At 36.2% G+C, this 23260-nt stretch overlaps 1 protein-coding gene and 1 long non-coding RNA gene across 2 annotated transcripts in view; one reads left to right on the plus strand and one right to left on the minus strand.

The window, feature by feature from the left end:
- LOC140511183 (uncharacterized) overlaps positions 1–9991 on the plus strand; it is a 28365-nt gene extending 18374 nt beyond the window's left edge. Inside the window, exons 2-3 of the long non-coding RNA XR_011969460.1 lie at positions 1018–1114; positions 7743–9991. This is a non-coding gene — a long non-coding RNA (uncharacterized lncRNA). The remainder of the gene's footprint in view (positions 1–1017; positions 1115–7742) is intronic.
- Positions 1–23260, minus strand: part of STK32B (serine/threonine kinase 32B) — a 367871-nt gene that overhangs the window by 201175 nt on the left and 143436 nt on the right. The window lies entirely within an intron of this gene.

Genomic DNA, 23260 nt, shown 5'->3' on the forward strand with positions numbered 1-23260 from the left:
CAACATAATCAAATAGTTATTAATAAGGGGAATACGAGCAAACAAAGCACCACTAAATAGATACTTCAAAAGATTTGCTTAATAAAGAGTAGGTAAAAGAACAAATCACAGAGACAAACAGAAATTTATATTAAAGATAATTACAACAAGAATAATATATTAAAACTTATGAGATACTCCAAGTGCAGTTCTTAGAGGAATATCTAAATTTCGGAACATTTGTATTAAAAAGAGAAAAAGAGTTCAATGATCTAAAGATGTCATTTAAAAAAATATCAACTCAACAAGTACTATGCAAGCACTAAAGAAGGAAATTTGAAAATTCAAGGTGAAATACATAGAATTGAAGACAAACATTGAATAAATTCAACAAAGAACATGTTAAAACACCAATAAAATGGATAAACCATTAACCAATTTAATTTTAAAAGTACACAGGTTAAACCAAATTCATAAAATTTTAAAAATGAGAAAATAAATAAATTGAGATAAAATAAATAAAATTATCTAAAGCTATTATAAGCCACCAGAATTGTATATTTAAGGGGAAGGGATGAAAAGCTACAAAAACATAAAATGCTTAGACTGACAAAACAGGAAGTAGACAAGCTAAAAACATTAATCTTAAAAGTAAAAATTGAACAGTCAGTTAAAGGAACTTTCATAGCAAAAAAAAAAATGCAAGATAAGATAGAATTATTTTACATGATTGCATTTGTATAATCTATATTATATTGCTTGCCATCTTGAGGGGAGGAGGAAAGAACTCAAAATCTTTCAAAAAATAAACGTTCAAAATTGTCTTTACATTTAGTAGGAGAAAATAAATGCTACTTTAAAAAATAAGAAATATTCACAGATGAATTCCATCATACTCTTAAATAAATAAAAAATTTCAACATCCTTAAAAAATTGTTTTCATAATAGAAAAAGTAATTTTTTTAAGTAACTTATTTAAAAAGTGCTTATAAGGTTGGCAAAGTATTTTACAGATGTTATCTCATTTTATCTTCACAGTAACTCTGAGAAGTAGATGCTATTAGTATTCCCAGTTTGCAGATGAAGAAACTGAGCCTGAAAGTGGATAAGTGACTTTCCCAGGATCACATAACTAGTAAGTAGCTGAGGAAAGATTTAATTAATCTCAGGTTTTCCTTTCTCAAAGTTCAATATGCTACCCCTTGTGTAACCTAACATTCTTCTCAATTCTATGCATCAGGTCTAGTCCTTATGCCCAAACCAGGAAAGGATAAGGCAGACAAAGAGAAGTGATTAAGATTGTTAATAAATACTTTTGATTTTGATCAAATGATATATCCCTAAATATTCCAATGGCTATTAATAGACATATTTTTAAAATGGGTTCTGCTCCATCTATCCTTTCCATTTTTATTGTCTTTGTTGTCAATTACATTTTCTCTTATGATCCTTTAGGAAGGTTAGAGACCAGATGTGAGGGGTGCCATTATAACTAATGGAGAAAATGGTTATTATAGAGATCTTAATAAATCATTTCCATAATTTTTGGTGTGTTTGTTATTTTCATGCTAGTTTTATTCTTAAATACTCTTGAGATCCTTTGGAATTGGGTATGGGTGGTGTTTACTATATGAAAAGCACTCTGTTAAGTATTTTACAAATATGATATCATTTAATCCTAACAACTACCCTGTGAGGTAATTTCTGTTATTATCTCCACTTTGCAATTGAGGAAATTGAGGCAAATGGATCTTAAGTGACTTGACCATGGGGACAGAGCTAGCAAGTGTCTGAGACTAGATTTTAACTCAGGTCTTCCTGACTCCAGGCCTAACAGTATGCCCTCTGTTCCACTTAACTGCCTCTGGTTCAACTGAATATCATATGAAGCTTTCTAGAAATTCATTGTTTTTTTTCCACTATTCCTGTCTATTTTATGAAGCAATATTGTAAAATAAAATAAAAATCTTTTACTATCTGCCTTCACAAGTTTTTGCAAATACGTTTATATTCTAAACTTCTGTTTCTGTTGATTGTCATATCTCCCTGCTTGGGAAACAGATTAAGTACTGACTAGTTGAGATATTTTTGAGGTTATTTAGGCTACTTCATAGTGGCAATTGCTTTATGATAGTTAAATTTCCAGATAAAATGATGATGTCTATTTCTTTAATCATTTTCTATTTTTTAAAATGCATAGCTTGTAAACAGGAAAGAGAAGCCATAAGGAATTTATATTCCTACATGGAAGGATGATATTTGTAACTCATGAGACCTTTTTCGGTATTAGGGTAGTTAGAAGAAATATCTATATCTATATAGATATACATATATACATATAATGTAGATATATATGGGTATGTATGTATGTATATATTACATGTGTGTCAGTATGTATATGTACATGGGTGTCTGTGTGTGTGTGTATATATATATAATATATATGTATATATGTACACATAGACAGAGGGCACAGGGTGAGCTGAATATGAAAGGAAAATACCTAAAAAAATAAAATTTACTGCTGAGTGGAATGTATTAACAATAAGAAAATGGAAGAGGTAAAATGCAGCAAATCATCTCACATAAAAGAGGAAAGAAAGAGCTTTCCCAATGGAGGGAAAGAGGGGGAAAATGAAAGGGAATACGTGAGCCTTACTCTCCTGAGACTTGTCTGAAGGAAGAAATAAAACACACTCAATTGGATATGGAAATCTATTTTACCTGCAGGAAGGCAGGGGGAAAGGGGTTAGGAGAGTAAGTTAATAGAAGGGACAGTAAATTGGGGAAAGGGATTATCAGAAGCAAACACTATTGTCAGAGGATACATCAAAGGAGAGAATGGAATAAATGGAGGAAAGGACAGGATAGAGGGAAATGTAGTTAGTCTTTCACAACATGACAGTTATGGAAGAGTTTCATATGGTTACATATGTGTGACCTACATTGAATTACTTTCTTTCTCAATGAGGGTGGGTGGGGAGGGAGGAAGGGAGAGAATATGGAACTCAAAGCTTTAATAATGAATGTTAAAAATTCTTTTTGCATGCAAATGGGGAATAATATGTACAAACAATGGGGCATAGAAATATATATTTGCCCTATAGGAAAATAAAAGGGAGGGGGATGGAAGAAGGGGAGAGTAATAGAAGGGAGGACAGACTGGAGGAAGGGGTGGATAGGGTTGGGGATGGGGAGAGATAGGGAGAAAATTTTGAATTCAAATTCTTGTGGAAGAGAATGTTGAAAACTGAAAAATAAATAAATTATATATTAAAAATAAATAAAAGTAAAAAAAATAAAATGCATAGCTTGATGAAAATCAGTCAGGTTAGAAGTACTTTTATTTCACCAATATCTTATTTTTTTCTTATTATTTGTATCTTTGTTCTAAGAAGTCTTTGGTCTGACTATTAACAAATAACTGATTAGGAAATAAGTTCCCCTCCAGAAATAAGTTCCACTCCAATAACCAACCATTTCCTGTTGTTAAGATACATATTATTATCTTGATTAATTTTTTTAATGCTATTCAATGCTTACCATATTCAGTTCCTCTGGTCTCTCTTCTTGAAGAATTCATAATATATTGGTGTGAGACTGTTGTATAGTCTGCCTATCTTTAATTTCTTTAACATATTAATTTGAAGTTAAAGTTCCTCAATATTTTCCATTTTTCTCCACTTTTACATTGAAGTTTTTAAGTATTAAAAGATGTATTTATTAAATTACGAAGGCCTCATCAAGTCTTTCCTAGGATGAGCTCACGCTCCATTGTAAGAGCTGTTGGCATATAAGCTGTAAGTGTATTTGTGGTAGATTTTTTTTCTTGCTCATCATGAGTACTTTAAGGCAAGATGACTCAGTGTTTGATGAAATGACATATCTTCATAACCTTGGAAGCATAAATTCTCCCACATTCTCTATTTGCTTCTTCAATGAGGATCTATGAGACATCCTTTTATTTTTTTCTTATATTTTCTGGTTTTATTTATAGCCAAAATGTCAAAATTGATAGAATTTAATTTCTCTAGTAGCATGCCCATTTATTGTTCTTTAGACAAGCATCTCACATTTAGAATGGGAGGTGGTTGATGTTTATGCATATATCCTAAGTAAGAACTCTGTGACTTTTAAGCATCCTATATGAATATTATCATCATTAACGAATATTGATATAAAATTTTAAATAAAATATTAACAAGTAGATTATAGCAATATATCCAAAACTTATTCATAATCACCAAATTAGATGGGTGCCAGTTTTACAAGGCTGGGTCAATATTAGGAAGTTAATTAATATACTAAATCATGTTACTAATGAAATCCATATGCTTATATCATTAAAAGCAGAAAAGGTCAAAAAAGAGTAACATTTGCTTATGTTATTAATACCCAAAACTATAGGAGTGGAAGGTTATTTTTTTCTTAATATTGTTAAAAATATGTAACTGACACCAAATGATAACATTATTTCTAATGGAGAAATATCAAGACTGGGAATGAAACAAGAATGACCATTATCACTCATACTGTTTGGCATAGTTAATGGAATGAAAGCAATAGTAATATGCCTTAAAAATGAAATTAAAGGGATAAACACTTGCAAAGAAGAGGTAAAAATAGCTAATTGCATATGATATGATAAGCCTGGCCACTGCTCCTACAGGTGCTACCCTCATACCTACTGAAGACCCAGAATTAAAAAATAATCAAAGATTCTTGCCATCAAGGTCTTTGATGCTCTCAACTATTACAATCAACATTAGAAACTGAAAGGATTAATTGATGGAGATTCCATTAAAGAAGAGTCATTACTATCTGCTTTGCTACTATACTCCAAGAACCATGTGATTGTTTTACAGGATTTTCAGATAAAGCATTCATATGGGTTATCTCCCTATTAGATTAGGAGGTCCCTGAGAGCATGGAGTGTTTTGTTTATGTATTTAAATCCTTAGTACTTAGCATAGTGATTTGCATATAGTAAATACTTAATAAATGCTTATTGACTGACTGACTAATAAATGTTTTCATTCATTATTTAGAAAGTCCAAGAGAATTTTTTTAAAGACTTAGTGAAGAGTTTCAGCCCAATATCAGGATAGAAAATTATTAATATTTCTGTATATTACTAACAAAAATAGAGAAAGGGAGAGAAAGAAGAATACTATTTAAAAAAACAAACCAGTAAATATTTTGGACTTAAGCTATCAGGAAATACATGGAGCTTGTACAAGCACAACTGCAAAACAATTCTCTGCAGAAATAAAGAGCTAAATAATTGCAGAAGAATTCCATGTTAATTATCCAACTAGACTAAACACAGTAAAAAAATGAATGTTACATAGATTAGACTACAGAAAGAAAATTACACCAATTAAAATACCAATATAATTAGACAACATAATAATGAATTTTATATAGGAAGACAAGAATATGTGACCATCAAAGGAATTAATGGAAACCAGTATTCAGGAAGAGGGAATATCTATGTGAGACAGCAAAGTATAGCATAAGGCAGCAATTATCAAAACTATTGTGTACTGACTGGATAAAATCAGTATTGACTGGATAAAAAATATAAATGCAGAACAGTGGAATAGACAAGATAAGAAAGATTTAGAAGCAAATGAACATAGCAGACTATTCTTCAAAAAACTTAGGGACACAGACTACTAATAAAGAAACCCATTACTCACCCAAAACTGCTAGACAAACTTGTTGGCAGTTTGGAATAAAATGGAATTAGACCAACAAATATCACCACATATACAACGAATTTAAAATAGATCCAGTGTTTAAACATAAATAGCCATGCCAAAGCATAATTAGAAAATAATGTAAAGGTATATCTTTCTCAACTGTGGATGAGTAGCGAATTCTTAACCAGTCATAATATAGAGGAACTAATAAAAGACAAAAATAGAAGACTTCATATAAATAGAAAAACGTTTTATACAAAAAAAGCAATTCATCTAAAATAAAAGGTAAAGATATGAACTGGGAAGAAATTTCTGTATTAAATATAACAGATTAAAGTCTGACCTCTAAAATCACTAGTAATTAACACAACTTTAAATGAATTACTCCAACAGGCAAGTGATTAAAGGATACAAACAGACAGTTCCAGGAAGAAAAATAAATAAATAATACATATTCTGTCAACAACTACCTAAAATGTTCAAAATCAGTAGTAATCATATTAATGCAAATGAGAATAACTCTTGAACACATCAAGTCATCAAATTGGCAATGGTGGTAAAAGATTAGAAAAAATGTTGATAGAGTTATGGGGGAAATGGGAATGAAAAATCACTGTGGTGGAATTATGAACTATTTTGCAAAGTAATATGAAATCATCAGAGGTAACATAGAGCAGGCAATAGAGAAAAGACTTCAAAGCCCAAGGGACCACAGTTCAAGTTCTATCTCTGACATGTCCTATATTCTGACATGACCCTAGGCAAAAGAATTAAGTTCTTAGTGCCTCTGGCAACCCTCTAAGACTATAAGCTGTGACAATTCTGCTGATTTGCCTTTGGTAGAGGGAGAGAATTTCCTCACCAAAAGCTCTCTACTTTAATGAAATCATGATGATACAAACTTAGATGGATACATAGATAGATGATAGAGATAATGATGAGATAGATGAAATAATCCTATTGAATTAGGAAAATGTTCATACTCTTTAGCTCAATAATCCCACTTTTAGGTTTATACCATCAAAAGATTAGTGAATAAGAAGGATCAAATTTAACAAAAACCTTCATGAATACACAGTTTACAATTGAATATATGTCAAATTACAATGCAAAACTGGAAAGAAACCAGCTTTACAACTGGGAAATCATTAAAGGACAGCAAGAGGAGGCATATGTAGTAATGTAAAAATGACGACAATAACCTAGAAAATGTGTTCATTAACCCAAGCTAAACAAAAGAAGAGAATGTTATAAAGCAGCAAGACTCATACGTTACATTATAGCATCATCACAGCAGATTAAGTCATCTAAGTAACCTTTGGGGTCATCTCATCCAACTCCTTCATTTTACCATCGAGGAAACTAAGTCCTCATGAAGATAGTGACTTGCCCAAGGTTACACATAGAATCCCTTACAGAGCTTGCATTTGATGTTACTTTGTTAATGGATCCAGGCAGCTGATTTATTTTTTCAGTGACTGGAGACTAGGGTTGTATTACAATCACCAATAACCACTTTGTAAAATGTTTTGCTTATTAATAAGGTTGTTTGGTGTTATCATTGCTCTTCTTTTGGTTTGTTTCTTTTATTTTGGGGAAGATTAACTTTTTAAAAATAGAAGTTGTGTAGCCCTTTGAAAGATCCCAAGTTGCTCCCTGAAATCAGGATTTAGTTCAGAATATAAATCTGTTCTTTTATTATTATTATCATTATTTCCCTTTCCCCTCCTCTCCTCTTACATGTGAGGGAGTAGAGGTTATGAATGGTCAGTGAAGGACCATCCCTTAGATCATGGACAATTTCTCACATGCATATTAACAGGTCCCATTCCTCACATCAGAGCATATATACGTTATCTAATAATTTTCCTGTCAGCTAACTGCATGAGAGTTTTTCAACTTGCTACTGAGTTGGAATAGAATTTGCAACAAAAAGCAAGGATAAATAAAATAAAAACTAACTCTGTCTGTCTCTGTCTCTCTCTCTTCCCCCTTCCCTTCTTCCTCCTACCTCTCTCTCCCTCTTCCTCTCCCGCTCTCCTCCTGCCTCATCTTTAGAGAGGAAGAAGCAGTGTTGTGAACCTCAAAGCAGGGAGTGAAATGGCAAGCATTGTGATTGGATACTTCGTCTTCAACGCCTAACGCAGGCAACCATGTGTCTGTGAACCCATGGACACCTCTGTCTCTTCTGTCCCTATTTGCATTGTTTCTTGATCTTAGGTGAATTCACATCAATGACAAAAGACTATTACCATGTGATCTTCAAAGGACAAAAAAGTGAACATCAGTACAGCAACTTAAGCTCATTGGCAGAGTCTGCTAGTAGCGATAGCACCAAGTCCCAGCTGTGAAGGGAGATAGTCATTGAGAGAGATAGATGCTTTCACACAATCAGTCACTCATTAGCTACACCACATCTCAAAGCAAAATTGGTAGAGGGAAATATTGATGGTCACCAATTTGCTTTAAATTGAAAACTACCTTTGGTAATTTATACCCAGAAATGATGTGAAACAGTGGACAAAGGACTGGCTTTGAAGTCAGAGGCCCTAAATATAAACTCTAGCTCTTTCACTTACTATCTATGTAACTTTGGGCAAGTCATTTACCCTCTATGGGCCTCAGTTTCCTCATCTGCAAAAATAAAGTATTTCACAAGATAGTTGGGGGTTTCAAATAAGACAATATGTAAGATGGCACATAATCTGTTGGTAACCAATCATTTTCAATCATGTCCAACTCTTCATGACCCCATTTGGGGTTTTCTTGGCAAAGATGCTAGAGTGGTTCACCATTTCCTTCTCCAACTCATAAGGTTAAATGACTTACCCAGGGTCACACAGTTAGTAAGTATCTGAGGCAAAATTTAAACTCAGGAAGAAGAGCCATCCTGAATTCAGGTCTGGTACTCTATCCACTGTACCACTTAGCTACACTTAATTGACTTTAAAAAAAAAATAAAAGTTCTCCTTTCTGGAGCGATGTAGGATAAAGCTAGTTTTGGTCTCCTTTCCTGAAATGCTCATAAATTAGCTGCTTCTACAAAACTTTTATGCTGTGTGTTTGATTTGAGTACATATATTAGTTACACTCTGAAACATCACACCTCTACAACCTGGTGCTATTTTCAGGTAAATACTTGCTAGGTTGAAAATGTGATGGAGAGAGGGATTGACATTTTAGCTTGCTAATATAAATGTTCAAACAATGAATAGTTTAACCTTTCAAGCTATTGTGCTGTGAAACTAAGCCCATTTTATATACTCTGGCCTAAACAAAATTAACAGATTTGACTACCAGTATCCTGGCAATATCAGGAGAAAATAAAGTAGCATTTGGCATGTTAGGAAGATATCTCTGGTGAATTTGAATTTATAGGAGGAAAAGAGTTGCATGGGGTGGATGGGCATAGATGGCTGAGATTTGCAAATGGAGAGAATGGAAAAATTAGTAAGATCAGAGATCATTTGAATATTTGCATATTCAGCATGAAACTCATTTATTCCTTCAGTCAATTATCCAATCTAGACAAATAAACAAAGTTAAATTTCCAGTCCTCTTACTGCATGACTTGGTTTGGCTGCTAAGCTGGAACTAAGATAGCAGACAGACTCTGACAAGAACATCTCAGGCATTTTCTTTCTATGGTGGCATATGAGAAACATAAGCTGCTGTGGAATTCTGAATGGGGCAACAAAGTGGTCTTTCTCCCTTATCTAGAACCAACCTGAAAGTAAGAGAGTAGTGCGCCCCACCCAGTATAACATGAAGCTGTGAGTATACAGTCCTGCTGTTTCTTCTGAACCTGATGTGTCTATCCTTGCCCATTCTCAGGTTCAGGAATATTGGAGACAGCTGTGTCCTAATGAGCTTCCTGAGGCCCAGGAACTAAAGTCTATACCAGATTTTGCAGGAAATTCAGCCTAGTTAGTAGTTAAATGCCAGACTAGACCCAGACTAGAAGAGAATTGACTTCCAGACTCCATGTGTCCTGGTGCAATAGGAGATGAACTCTGTCCACTGGCTGTATTTAATTTGGAAGTGCTTTGTAAAAAAAAGCTGGCAGCCCTATATTAATTGGCAAAATAATATGGAGACACTAATCAATGGCATTAATGATATTTCTATATTAACTGACATGAATTAGTTGATATGTTGAAGATTGATATTGGGGAGAACATCAGATCATCAGAAAAGAAAATCATTGCCCTGAAGGGGTGTTTTCAGATTGTTTTCAAAATTTTATTTTATTCTGAACTTAAGAAATATAACAAGCATTTTCATAACATAGTAGAAGGGGGAGGGGTAGGAGAAAAATATTATTGCATATGAAACTTGCAAAACTATTATATGCAACTTATTATTCCTTTTAAATATAAAATAAAGTTACCATGTAACTTTCTTTTAACTTTTTTTTCTTCCTTTTCCTCCTCCCTTGCCCTAGATTTCTGAGGGGGGAGAACTAGTCAGAATCACGGTTATCAAGAGGAGTGAGAGTTAGAATCAGGACACACAGTCTGCAACCGTTGTGTGCATTCGTCCTTCGTTGCCAAAGACCACACCATCAGAGAAATGATGACATCACTTGCACTTCACTTTGTTTTTGAGTTAAGGAGGGCTGTGCAGGTCACCAGCCTCACTTCTCCTCCAGAGCCATCTGAATCCAGTGACCAGATATTCCTCAGGATGACTGGAGATGACCCAGGATGAGGCAATTGGGGTTAAGTGACTTGCCCAAGGTCACACAGCTAGTGAGTGTCAAGTGTCTGAGGTGACATTTGAACTCAGGTCGTCCTGACTCCTGCACTGGTGCTCTATCCACTGCACCACCTAGCTGCATGGTACAATAGGAGGCTAGATGACATCTTGGATGGGAACCTGGACTTGAAGTCAGGAGTACTTGAGTTCAAATCCACTTCAGATACTTGCTAGCTGGTAGCCCTGGGAAAGTCACTTGACCTCTCTGAACCTCAATTTTCGTGACCCTGACATCCTCCCTGCTCCGGGCTCTTTGGAGCTTTGGTAATGGGAACCCTGCCCACTGAGGGGAGTTGGGTAGTGGCATCTGGCGGCCTTTTCGAAAGAGAGAGACAGAGACAGAGACAGAGACAGAGACAGAGGAGAGAGAGAGAGAGACTTGAGAGCTAGGAGAGAGGAACCCCCCCTTGGGGGGGGGGGGAGGCTTCCTTCCTTCTTTCCTGGTTTTGGTTGCTCCTTTCTGTAACTGTTACACAGAACAAAAAAGTGAACAGATGTAACGTACTGTCAAAGGGAATAAGGGGAAAGATTCTGTTCCCCAGGTAGGCTGGTAGTGTTTGGGATTGCCACAGACTGCTTCAGAAGAGGAAGTGGAATTCTAAGTTCCACCCCCATCATGAAACAGAGTTGTTGTTTCTCTTTTCTAGAAGAGGACATCAGGGAGGTGCTGCCATGACATACAAGTGAATTGGATTTAAGTAAGGGAGGGCAGTGCAAGGTTACCAGTCTCAGTTTCTCCTCCAGTGAGGACCAGTGTTATATAATTCTCTCCAAGAAAGATGAATGAAAATGCAAAATCCCAGAAGATTTTGAAGGTCCAGGCCAAACTCTTCCCCTCAGGGGAGAGGAAGTGGAGTCTTCTCCCATCCCAAAGAGGGCTTATACCTAATTTGAGGGATCTAGATGAATGATCTCATTAGTGTTGGAAACTTCTCTAGAATTTAACTTCTCAAGAACCCCAGATAACTCTTTTAGATGGTAAATGAGTTACTTAACAGTCCCTCAGTGCAAGTGGCCAAAAATCTGAACCCAGTTCCTCCTTATCCCAAAGCCTCGCAGAAGTAGGTATTGACATAATTAATGTTCTCCTCTTTTCTCTTATTATGGTGTAGAGGTAATTCTGAGTTCTTAAAACCTATGTAGAAGACAACAGGTCCTATAAAAAGAAAGATTCATTATGGGCTTGGTAAGCTACTGTGGAATAGTGGATACAGTGCTGGACTTGGAATCAGGAGTGTCTGAGTTCAAACACATTCTTAGATACTTACCAGCTGTATAAAAACCAGGGCAAATCACTTTAACCTCTCAGCCTCAGTTTTCTCAGCGGTAAAATGGAGATTTAGTAGCCTCTACTTCAGAGGGTTCTAAGAATCAAATAAGATTTTATATACATATATATGATATCTTATTATATATATATATAATGTGTGCATGTATGTGTGTATATATGTATTTGTACATATATATATACATACATATGTATATATATATGTACACACACACACATACATACATACACACATCACTTTGAAAATCTTGAAGTGCTCTGAATGTTAGCTCTCTTGATCCTCATTCTTGTCCTCATCCTCATTATTGTCCCAGGATCAGCCTATGTAAATTCAGGAAATGATCACCACCAGTTTGGACCTAGAACAGAGGTGTGCTGGTAAATGTGTTAACAGCTGACTCTGAGGAGAAAATGAACCACAAGACACTTTTAAGTTTAATCTGCTTCCTTAATATCATCTCTATTTTCTTGAGTCTAGAAAATCAACCAAGCAAGCCCTAATTTGCATTCTTTTCTGATTTCCAAAGATATAAATGCTCACAATGAAAATTTAACAATCAGTTTTCCCTTATAACTTTAGCAAACTGTTGACCTAGGATGAGTTTTGAACCCTAGAAACTCTGAGAGCTGAGGGCTTACATCAGGAGGGAGAGTACTCTCATTTGTACAATGACAGATCCTTGAATATTGAAATGAAGGCAATTAAGTGCTAAATTACATGATATACAATTAAGGGATCAGGAAGCAAACAATGAGGCACTAATTTTCCAATATGAGCAATACAAGGAGAGAGAGGCAGAAGGACAGAGGAAGAGAGAGAGACAGACAGACAGACAGAGAGACAGAGAGAAAGAGGAGAAAGAGGGAGAGAGACAGAGAGAGACAGAGAGAGAGACTAGAATTTTCTCTTTGGAAAGGTATTAGCTGATCTGTGCTTTAATACATAAGATAAGAAAATTGGCAGGACAAGGGAGAGGGACCAGGAGGGAAGGGACTGGAGAATGAAGGAAGCAAAGTGCCTGTGGCCACTGACACTCAGTAATTCTTCCTTTTGATCAAATACTCTGCATATTCTAAATTTGGTGAAGACCAAATTCAGCCTAAACCCTTCTCCCAAGGTTGTTGTCTTTAATCTCCCACTTGAGGGTTCCTTTGGACTCAGACTGGATTTAGTCTAAAAAAGAGCCTTCTTCTGCAGCCTACTTGGTTGCCCCACACTTGAGCTCACTACCAAAAGGGTAAAGGTAGCTCTCTCTTGCCTCTCTGGGCTTTGCTTAATTTCTCACTAATCTGATTGGTGGCTCTGTTACTTGTAAATTTTTGCCTTCTTCCTTCTCTTGTGATCAAAGTCTCCTGTTCATAACTGAAAATTATAACCTCCTATGAAGGGCAGACTTCTCAATTTATCAAGGAAATCTTTGATTTCATCCAAACAGGGGATTGGTACTGTATATGCACATATGCATTCAACAAATTGCAATTAATAAACATTTATTCAGAGGCTACAGTGTGTAGAACACTAAAATAGCCTAGGAAGGGAGGGTATAAATTTAGATAAGACTGGTAGGAAGATAAGACATATGCATATGGGATAATAGGATTTAGTGATGAAAGGGATCTTAGTGGAGATTTAGTCCAAACCCCTGATTAATAAAACAGAAACACAGAACCAGAGAGACAGGTCAAGAGCCCTGCCTCCAAGGACACATACATAGCCAGCCGGTAGAAAACACAGGGCTTACATTAAACTGAAAAGTTTTTGCACAACCAAACCCAATGCAACCAAAATTCGGAGGGATATAGGAAATTGGGAGAGAAATTTACAGCTAATCTCAGGGATAAAGGCCTCATTTCTAGAATATATGGAGAACTGACTCAAATGTACAGCCATACAAGTCATTCTCTAATTGATAGTCAAAGGATATGAACAGGCAATTTTCAGAGGAAGAAATTAAAGATATCTATAATCATATGAAAAAATGCTCTAAGTCACTTTTGATTAGAGAGATGCAAATCAAAGCAACTCTGAGGTACCAAATCACACCTTTAAGATTGGCAAACATGACAGAACAAGAAAATGATAAATGCTGGAGAGGATGTGGGAGGGTTGGAACACTAATTCATTGTTGGTGGAGCTGCGAGCGCATCCAACCATTCTGGAGAGCAATTTGGAACTATGCCCAAAGGGCTACAAAAATGTGCATACCCTTTGACCCAGCAATATCGCTACTAGGACTGTATCCTCAAGAGATCATAAAAATGGGAAAGGGTCCCACATGTACAAAAATATTTATAGCAGCACTCTTTGTAGTTGCCAAAAACTGGAAGTCAAGGGGATGTCCATCAGTTGGGGAATGGCTGAATAAATTATGGTATATGAATGTAATGGAGTACTATTGTGCCATAAGAAATGAAGAACAAGAAGACTTCAGGGAGGCCTGGAAGGACTTATATGACCTGATGCTGAGTGAAAGGAGCAGAACCAGGAGAACTTTGTGCACAGCAACGACCACAGTGTGTGAGAGTTTTTTCTGGTAGACTTGGAACTTCGTAATAGAAGCAAGAACTTAAAAAAAAATTCCCAATGGTTTTCTAAGGCAAAATGCCTTCCACACTCAGAGAAGAACTATAGAATTCATTCACAGAATGTAGCAGATCAGGTTTGTGTGTGTGTGTGTGTGTGTGTGTGTGTGTGTGTGTGTGTGTGTATGTATGTGTGTGTATTATGTTTTGATTTGTTATATGATTTCTTCCATTTATTTTAGTTCCTCTACATAGTGTGACTATAGTGAAAACGTATTCAATGGGAAACTATATTTAGATCCTATATAGAATTGTATGCTGTCTTGGGGAAGGAGGGGAGTGGTGGGGGGGTAGGTGTGGTAGTGATTATAGAACATTAAAAAATAAATAAAAATTAAATTAAAATTAAAAAAAGAATGGGTAGGGGCAGGATGGAGAAAATGTGGAAGTCAATTTTGTTAAAAAAAGAATGATAAATTTTTATATGTAATTGGAAATTATTTAATGAATTAAATAGAAACCTATATCATTCTGTTTAAAAAAAGAAAAGAAAAGAAAACACAGGGCTTGAATTCTGAGTCCAAATTCAGAGGTTTCTTTGATACACATGAGGCATAGTTACCCAGGATATTAGGGAACCATTTAAAATGAAATTACCTGAAGTCAAGGAAGAGCAGGAGACTCGGGGTTGAATAAATATGCATTTCCTTTATATTCGAGAATCATAGACTTTCTGACTTGAAAGGGACCTCAGAGGGCACCTAATCTAATCCATACTTTAAAAAAAAGATTCCCTTCTGATGGGGAACTAATGATGGACCCCTAAAAGGCCTTAGATTTATCCACATGAGCCCATTGAGGTAGCTGGCCCATCCTGGCCCACCTTGATTACTTAATTAGCTTACTTAACACTTCTTAATCCCACCTAGACCCATTCTGTGTTACCTCCAGATCATCCTACCCTATTTGCCACTCCTAAATCCCATCCAAATCTTCCCACAATCTTTTTCTCTATAAAAATATCAATCTTTGCCCCTTTAATTGCTCAGGTTTTTAAAATCTGGCCCACTTGTATTGGTATCACAAATAGAGCAGGCCTGTTTTTACTGGTGTTACAATCAACTCTCTACTTGAACTGAAAGAAGGCTTGAGTGGTTGAATTCTTTCGAGGCAGACCTAGGCCCTATACCTTTGCATTTCGGGGTTTCCAACAATCCTAGACCACATCACTTCCACAATATTTTAGACACATGATCACTCAGCCTTTGCTTGAAGACCTTCAATGAAGGGGAACCTATTATCTCTTGAGGTAGCCCATGCTACTTTTAAATAACTCTAATTGGTAGAAAATGACCCTTACATCTACCTTAAATTTATCTCTTCCGAATGACCAACGCAGGATAAAATTCTGTCACCTCCTCATTCCTGGAAGCTATACTCTCAATACAAACCAAGGTTATATTAGCTTTTGGAGCTGCCATATCATAGTATTGACTCATAATGAGTATAATTCATTAAAAGCACTGACACCAGACTTTTTCAGACAGACTGCTAGACTTCTAAAGTTCATTTCTGAACCTAGGTGTAATACTTTATGTTTCAGATATTTGCTGAAATATCCATCATATTGGATCTGGTCTGATGTTCTAGTCCAATATATAGTACAGTAGTACAGTATAGTACAGTATAATATAGTATAGTATAGTACAGTATAGTATAGCATAGTATAGTATAGTATATTATTCAAGAACTTGTTAGATTCTAACTCTATTTTCCAATGTTAACTATCCCTAAGCAAGGCATTTTTGCTTCTATTGAAGTCATTGATAAAAAAAAATGTTACACTGAATAAGAGCAAGGAAAGATCCCTACTGAACTCCACTGGAGACCTCCTTCCCATGAAACACTGTATTACTGACTATGCCTTTTGTTTGATCATTCAATTACAACTAAATCCATTTGGTAGTTGATGTTGTTAGTCATTTTCAGGCATGTCCAACTCTTCATTACCCCAGCTGGGGTTTTCTTGGCAAAGATACTAGAGTGATTTGCCATTTCCTTCTCCAGCTCATTTTACAGATGAGGAAACTGAAGCAGACAGGGTTAAGTGACTTACCCAGGGTCATACAGCTAGGAAGTGTCTGAGACTGCATTTGAACTCAGGATGATGGGTCATCCTAACTCTTGGCCTGGCATTCTATCCACTGTGCTATGAATAGCACTGCAGCATATTCTAGCCTACATCTCCTCATCTTTTCCATAAGAATAGTATGTGAGAGATTTTACCAAATGCTTTGCTAAAATTTTTTATCATTTTAGTAATTACTTAAAGAAAAAAAAAGGAAATCAGCTTAGTCTGGCATGACCTGGTCTTGACAAAGTAATAATGAAATGGTTCATTATTCAACTACAATGCTGCTGATTTATTTCCCTAGTGTGTAGGCGTACCTGAAAATTGAGTATTTGACCAAAAATAATCATTTCTCTACAATCTACACACATTAAAATTATTTATGTAATAAAGAAAAAATCTACCACATATGAAAATTTGATGAATTTGGTTTGAGAGGAGGAAAGGAAACCAACATTTATTGAGTACTTACTATGTGCAAGGCAGTGTGCCAAGTGCTTTACAAGTATTATCTCATTTGATCCTCACAACAACCTGGGAGGTAAATCCTATTGTTCCCATTTCAAGGTGAGAAAACCAGAGATTCAGGGACTTGCCCAGAATCACATTGCAAGATAATAAGTAACTGAGGTTACATTTGAACTTAGATCTTCCTGTCTCCAGGCCCAGTGTTCTATCCACTGTACCACCTAGCTTCCAATTAGATGAGAATAAGGATTATTCTATCTTCATTTTATCAGTGAGGAAGCTGAGGTGATTAAGATCACCTCTAGCCAGGCACAGGGTAAGTATCAGTCAGGACTGTAAACATGGTCTCCTTCTCCCAATCCTTCTTCCTTTCCTGTCTATCTCACTCCTTTACCTTAAGTGGATCAGTTGGATGAACTTGGAATGCTTAATCTAGAGAAAAAGATGACTTAGAAAGGTATTGTGATTTAGAGAGAAAAGGTATTAGGTTTAGAATCCACATGATATTGGGCAAACTACTGAACCTCTCTGGGCCTCAGTTTCCTCATCTGTAAACCTAATCAGATGATCTCCATAGCTCCTTTCAGCTCTAAATCTATGTTGTTATTTAATATAGCTGTCTGTAAATATTTGAAGGTCAGTCATAGGGAAGACAGATTAGCCTTTTCTGTGGGATTTTAGAGGAGTAAAATTATTCATTCCTCTTTTCAGAGTGAATTTCAGTTTCCTCCAATTTTGAAGACTGAAATTATAGTGAAACAGAAATAAACTCAAGATGAAAACCAAACAAGATAATATATGCAAAGCATTTGGCAAACTCTCAGAAATTATGTAAGTGCTAGTTATCACTATTATCAATTATTGTTGTTTTTATATTAAAAACGTTTTTTGGAAATAATTCAGGTTAAGTGACTTGCCCAGGGTCACACAGCTAGTAAGTATATAAAACCAGATATGAGCTCATATTCACCTGACTTCAGGGCCAGTGTTCTATCCATTGCTCCAGCTAGCTGCCCCTAAAAACAACTTCTTTTTTATGATAAAAGCAAATCAGCACAACTCTGGATTTCTATTCCATACACAGGAATTGGCAAAACAGGAATAGTGAAGTCTGGAGGAGTTTGTAAAGATAACCATATTAATACACTCATCTTTTGTTTTCAATTTATTTATTTATTTTTAATTTACAACATTCAGTTCCACAAACTTTTGAGTTGCAGATTTTCTCTCCATTCCTCCCCTCTCCCCTTCGCAAAACAGCATTCAATCTGACATAGGTTCTACATATACATTCATGTTAAACATATTTTCATATTAGTCATAGCAACTTAACAATTAGATCTGTCCCCCACCAGAAAGGGCTGCCTTCTGAAATAGCAAGGTCTCCATTACTGGAGGTGCTCAAGCACAAGGATGAGCCCCTACCTGTCTCAGGGATACTGTAGGGCAGAGATATAGAACATGGAACCCTCAGGCCATGTTATGGCTTGTCATACCCTTGAGTAAAACTAGATTAAAATCTATTTGGAGAATAGTTATCAAAATCAGTGAAAATACAATAGAATGTGGATAATGTTCATGCATTGGTTTTTTTTTCTTAATGTAGCTAAGCTCCATTTCTACTACTATAGAAGGGAATGGTTGGACACCACTGAATGACTGAAAGATATCACCAGATAACTAAAGTTCCCCATTCTAACTCCTAGATTCTATGAAATTGTACTAAAGGAGAAAGGGAGGAAAACAAGGAAAAGTAGGAAAGAAAAAAAAGAAAAAGGGGGAGTGAACAGTCAAGAAATGATGACTAGCAAAGGTCTCAAGGAGTTAGAAACGATAGTTGAAAGAACTTTGGGGTCAAATGACCTGAGTTTCAGTCCTGAGTCTTTCTTCTCCAAGTCTCACTTTTATCACTTGTAAAATGGAGATAATAATACCTGTCTTCCCCACATCACAGAGTCAAAAATCCATAGAAATTTTGGAATAATAAAGTGTGTTATTCGTGTGGAGATGGGTGAAGTCAAGGAAGGAGAAAAGCAGAGAAGGAGAAAAAGAGAAGGGGAGAAAGGAGACAACCATACAAACAGGGTCTCTCTCCCTCTTCCCCAGGCATCAGCAGAGCAAGGCCAGTCCTTTCTCAGTGGCCAAGTCACACGAATCCCTTCATGTCTCTTTGTGTCTTCATGGGAATAGAATAATTCTGATTGATTTTTTTTCTTAAGTGGAAACAGATTTGGATGTATGAAAATGCTATACAGATGGGTCTTTTCATGTTCTTGCTTCACAGCTGCTCCTACTTAGAGCATGACTCACTGTTAGTCATTTCAATTACCAAAGCCTCTATTCCCCAGTCTTTCAATCTGCCATTATTATTTATTGCAAAACTACCAGCAACAATTATTGGGAGGTAATTACTGTTGTTGAGTTATTGCATTCCCCTGTTATTAAAGATATTAGAATCATTGGTTATTTCTCCAAGCAATTAATACCATAAAATATTTATCACATTTTTTAGAAAGATACCCTGTGCTTATGTGGAAGAGTGGAAGATTTTGTTGTTTAGTCATTTTTAGTTGTGTCCAATTCTTTATGACCCCTTTTTGGCGATTTTCTTGACAGACACTGGAGTGGTTTTACCATTTCCTTTTCCAATTCATTTTACAGATAAGGAAACCAAGGTAAAGAGGGTTAAATGACTTTGCCCAGAGTCACAGAGCTAATAAGCACCTGAGACTGGATTTCAACTCAACTCTTCCAAACCCCAGGCTTGACACTCTATCCACTGTACTACCTAGCTACCTGGAAGCCAGATGATATTTAAAGCAATTAGTGGAATATTTCAATAAATATGGTGACATTAGGATGCGGGCAGAATGGACAGACCTATAGGCTTCTATGAGTTCAATCTGTACCTACTAGTTGCAAGCTCCATGCATAGGGGAATCATAGTCCAAGACGGAAGTCTTGAGTTATCTGAATTTTCTTTTTGGTTCATAAAACTATCCAGAAATCTTCTTCTGATATCTCATTATAGAGTGGAAGCAACTCTGAGTTCCCAAAAGGTATGCCAGAAAAGTAAAAGTTTTACAGATCCTCCCAAGTTAAAAAAGTTTCATGCCTCACAATGAACTTTGTGTTGTTGTTCTGTCATTGGATGATCAGTCTAGATAATTTCAAAAGCACATCACCAGAAGGGGAGCTACCAAGGGTTGGATTTTTTTTCTACCATAACAACTTGATATAATGATAAACTTCCTAACAATTAGAGCTTTCTGTTCATAAGTGTGGTGGGCTGCTTTGAGAGACAGGGGATTCATTCTCAATTGAGTTCTTTAAGCAAAGAGTAGATGACTACTTGTATGTGCTAAAGAAAGGATCCTTGTTTAAGTCCAAGGTAAGGCCAGTCATTTCTGGAGTCTCTTCCTACCCAGCAGTTCTGTGGTTAAGTCCTCAGCTGAGGCAAGGATCAGCTGGATTATGCATCAGCATCTGTGTGAGGATCAGCCACATGAATAAAAATGACAGATTTTTCAAAGTGTCAAAGTTATTTCTAAGGAAAGGCAAGGTGGAAAGTTTCATATAACCATGGCTACATAATCAGAAGAGAAAAGGTTCGATATCTGATTGTGGTATAGGAGAAAAAATGAGGGAAGTGGAGTCAGAGGATCTGAGTTCAAATCCCAACTTGGTATTTACCTCCTATAATCTTGGGCAAGTAACTGACTATCATCTCTCTGGATCGCAGCTCCTCATCTGAAAAAAACAAATTAGATTAGATGATCTCCAGGGCCCCTTCCAGATTTCAATAATTGATTCTACCACATGATTGGTTTTTCTTCCTCACAAATTTTTCATGTAATTTAGTGGCATGGAATTCATTCATTTAACAAACATTGATTAAGTCTGCATCGTATGCACTGCACCTTGCTGGAGGAGATACAAAGATATGTAACAATGGTCTTTGTCTACATGGACTTTATAGTCTAACAGAATGTCAATAGACAGAGACAGGGGAGTTGAGAAGGATATCCCAGGATTCATGAATATTTCATGAAGTTGATTAATAAAGACCAATATGGATATATGCAACCCTATACATATGTTATCACTCTACTCAACCCTCCAGCTGTTCAGAGTACTGTTCAGCAAAACACAATTGAAAAGTAATTTGCTATACCACCAATCAGTTGTACTGAGTGAAATAATTTTTCAACACTAAGTAAAATACTTTGTATGGCAGAGTTGCTCAATAAACCCCTGTTAATTTTAAATTTCATGTTTCCTTCATATCCTACGCAAGCTTTACTCATTGGTATGGTATACAACTACCTAAACAGTAGGATTTCAGAGCCAGAATGGAGTCTTGTCCCAAACCTACCCCTATTTACTTTATATGCCGGATGATGCCTAAAATGAAATCATTAGAACTTCATATAGCTTAAATCTCTGATCCCTGTTAAAATGTGAATCACCATGGGAAGGGATATCACTATAAATCAGTATTAATCACTGACACCTCAGTTATGATGGGAAGATACCATGACAACACTGGACAACTGAGAGGGGATGAAGGGGTCAGTACTCTCACCCTCCCCCCATTCTGGATATGTATTCTGCCTAAGATAACAGAAGAGAAATAGCTTGGTATAAGAAAATGGAACTTATCTGGGACTGAGAAAAGTCTGATCTCTGACACATTTTATCTGCTAGATGACCCTGAAAGTCCCTTAAACTTTCAATGTTCCAGGCAATCTTCTAAGCCTGTACTTTGCAGAGAGTACTAATATTAGTAGTAGTTGTTATTAATATAATATCATATAATAATTATTAGTAGTAAGGTACTAATCAGCAAGGGTAAAGAGTTTTGACAGGACTGCAGATGATGCCACAGAAGAGCAACTACAAAAACTGGCAGGAGAGAAGCATTGGAGAGGAAACAATTATTGCCTCCAAACATTTGAAACACTGTCGTATTGAAATGGAATTAAATTTATTTTAATTGGTCTCAAAAGAAAAACTAAGAAGGATGGGTAGAATGTGAAGAAAAAAGCTCAAAATAGACAAAAAACTTTCTAATAATCTCAGGAATCAAATGATGCAGTAAGTTCTCCAGTGTGATAGTGAGTTCCTGGGCACTGGAAGTGTTGGCACTGAAACTAGATGACCACTTATCAGACATGCTTATCAGAGATATAGTCTCTGCTCTCAATAATCTAATAGGATTATAATCTAATAGGAGAAGACAACATATAAAGAAAGCTGAAGGGTAGGGAGCCACAAAGAAGTGCTCAAAAGGCATGATGTTCTGTGGAGTTAAGAACAAGCTGAGCAATAGAGAATAGTAGCTTACGTAGAGCCAATGGAGAATAGTTTTCTAGAAAGTTCTGAAAATTCAGAGGCCTCTATAAAGGAAGGCTTTGGGAGGAATTTAGTGCTCCATCTTCCAACCCTTTCATATGTAGGGAATAACTGAGGGAGTTATGAAAGTTTTGAGAATGAACAATTAAGTTGATCTCCATGGTGTTGAGATTTCAGGTGGTTAGTGGAAATAATGCTCAATGGAGCTGAAACCAAACTGAGCTTCTGATGAAAAATGGACCCATTACCTGGTGGCCAGTTTTGGATGATGACTCTCTCAACACTTAATCGAATCATTCATCAGATACAGACAAAGACCTTCACTGGTCTTGAACTGAACGGACAACCTAGCTTAAATTCTAGCACTCTTTGTGCCGTACTCCACAGCCTGCTCTATTCTCAGCATCCTATGCTATATAAGTCAACATGCACTGTTGTCACTATGATATATGTTTGGCACTGTGCTAAACACTGTGAACACATATTCCTTTCCTCTTAGGTGATTTCCCTGGGCCTCAGTTTCCTCATTGACAAGATGAAAGGGATAGGTCTTCCATGTTGATTAAGCTTTCCAAACATAGTGCTTTGCTAATGTAGCCTTCAAGAACTCATGGCCATCTCCACAGAGACAGCATTAGTGGAAAAATCATCGTTAAAAAAAAACATACTTTCCCACCACTCTACCTTTGCTCATGACATTTCCTAGGCCTGGGATTCCCCTACGATCTTTTCACCTTTTGGAATAACTACTGATTCCAGAGTTCAGCTCAAAAGCTTCTACCTCCAAGAAGCCTACCCTGATTTCCCAAACTGGTAATCATTTTGATTTCTTCGGATTTTGTATATTTAGCCTTCATTTCTGTGGTGAATTTAATTCATTATTTTGTGTTGCCATTATCCACTAGACTAGACAGGATTCAATTTATATAAACTGTGTATCTCTCATACCTATTCTGTGAGCACTTAATGTTTGCTAAATGCATTTAAACATATAGCCTCCACAGAGCTTTGCTCACTACAACACCTTAAGGGCACTTTTACTCCCATTTTACA

The sequence above is a fragment of the Notamacropus eugenii genome, chromosome 6, assembly GCF_028372415.1.
Source record: "Notamacropus eugenii isolate mMacEug1 chromosome 6, mMacEug1.pri_v2, whole genome shotgun sequence".
Classification (NCBI taxonomy): Eukaryota; Metazoa; Chordata; class Mammalia; order Diprotodontia; family Macropodidae; genus Notamacropus; species Notamacropus eugenii.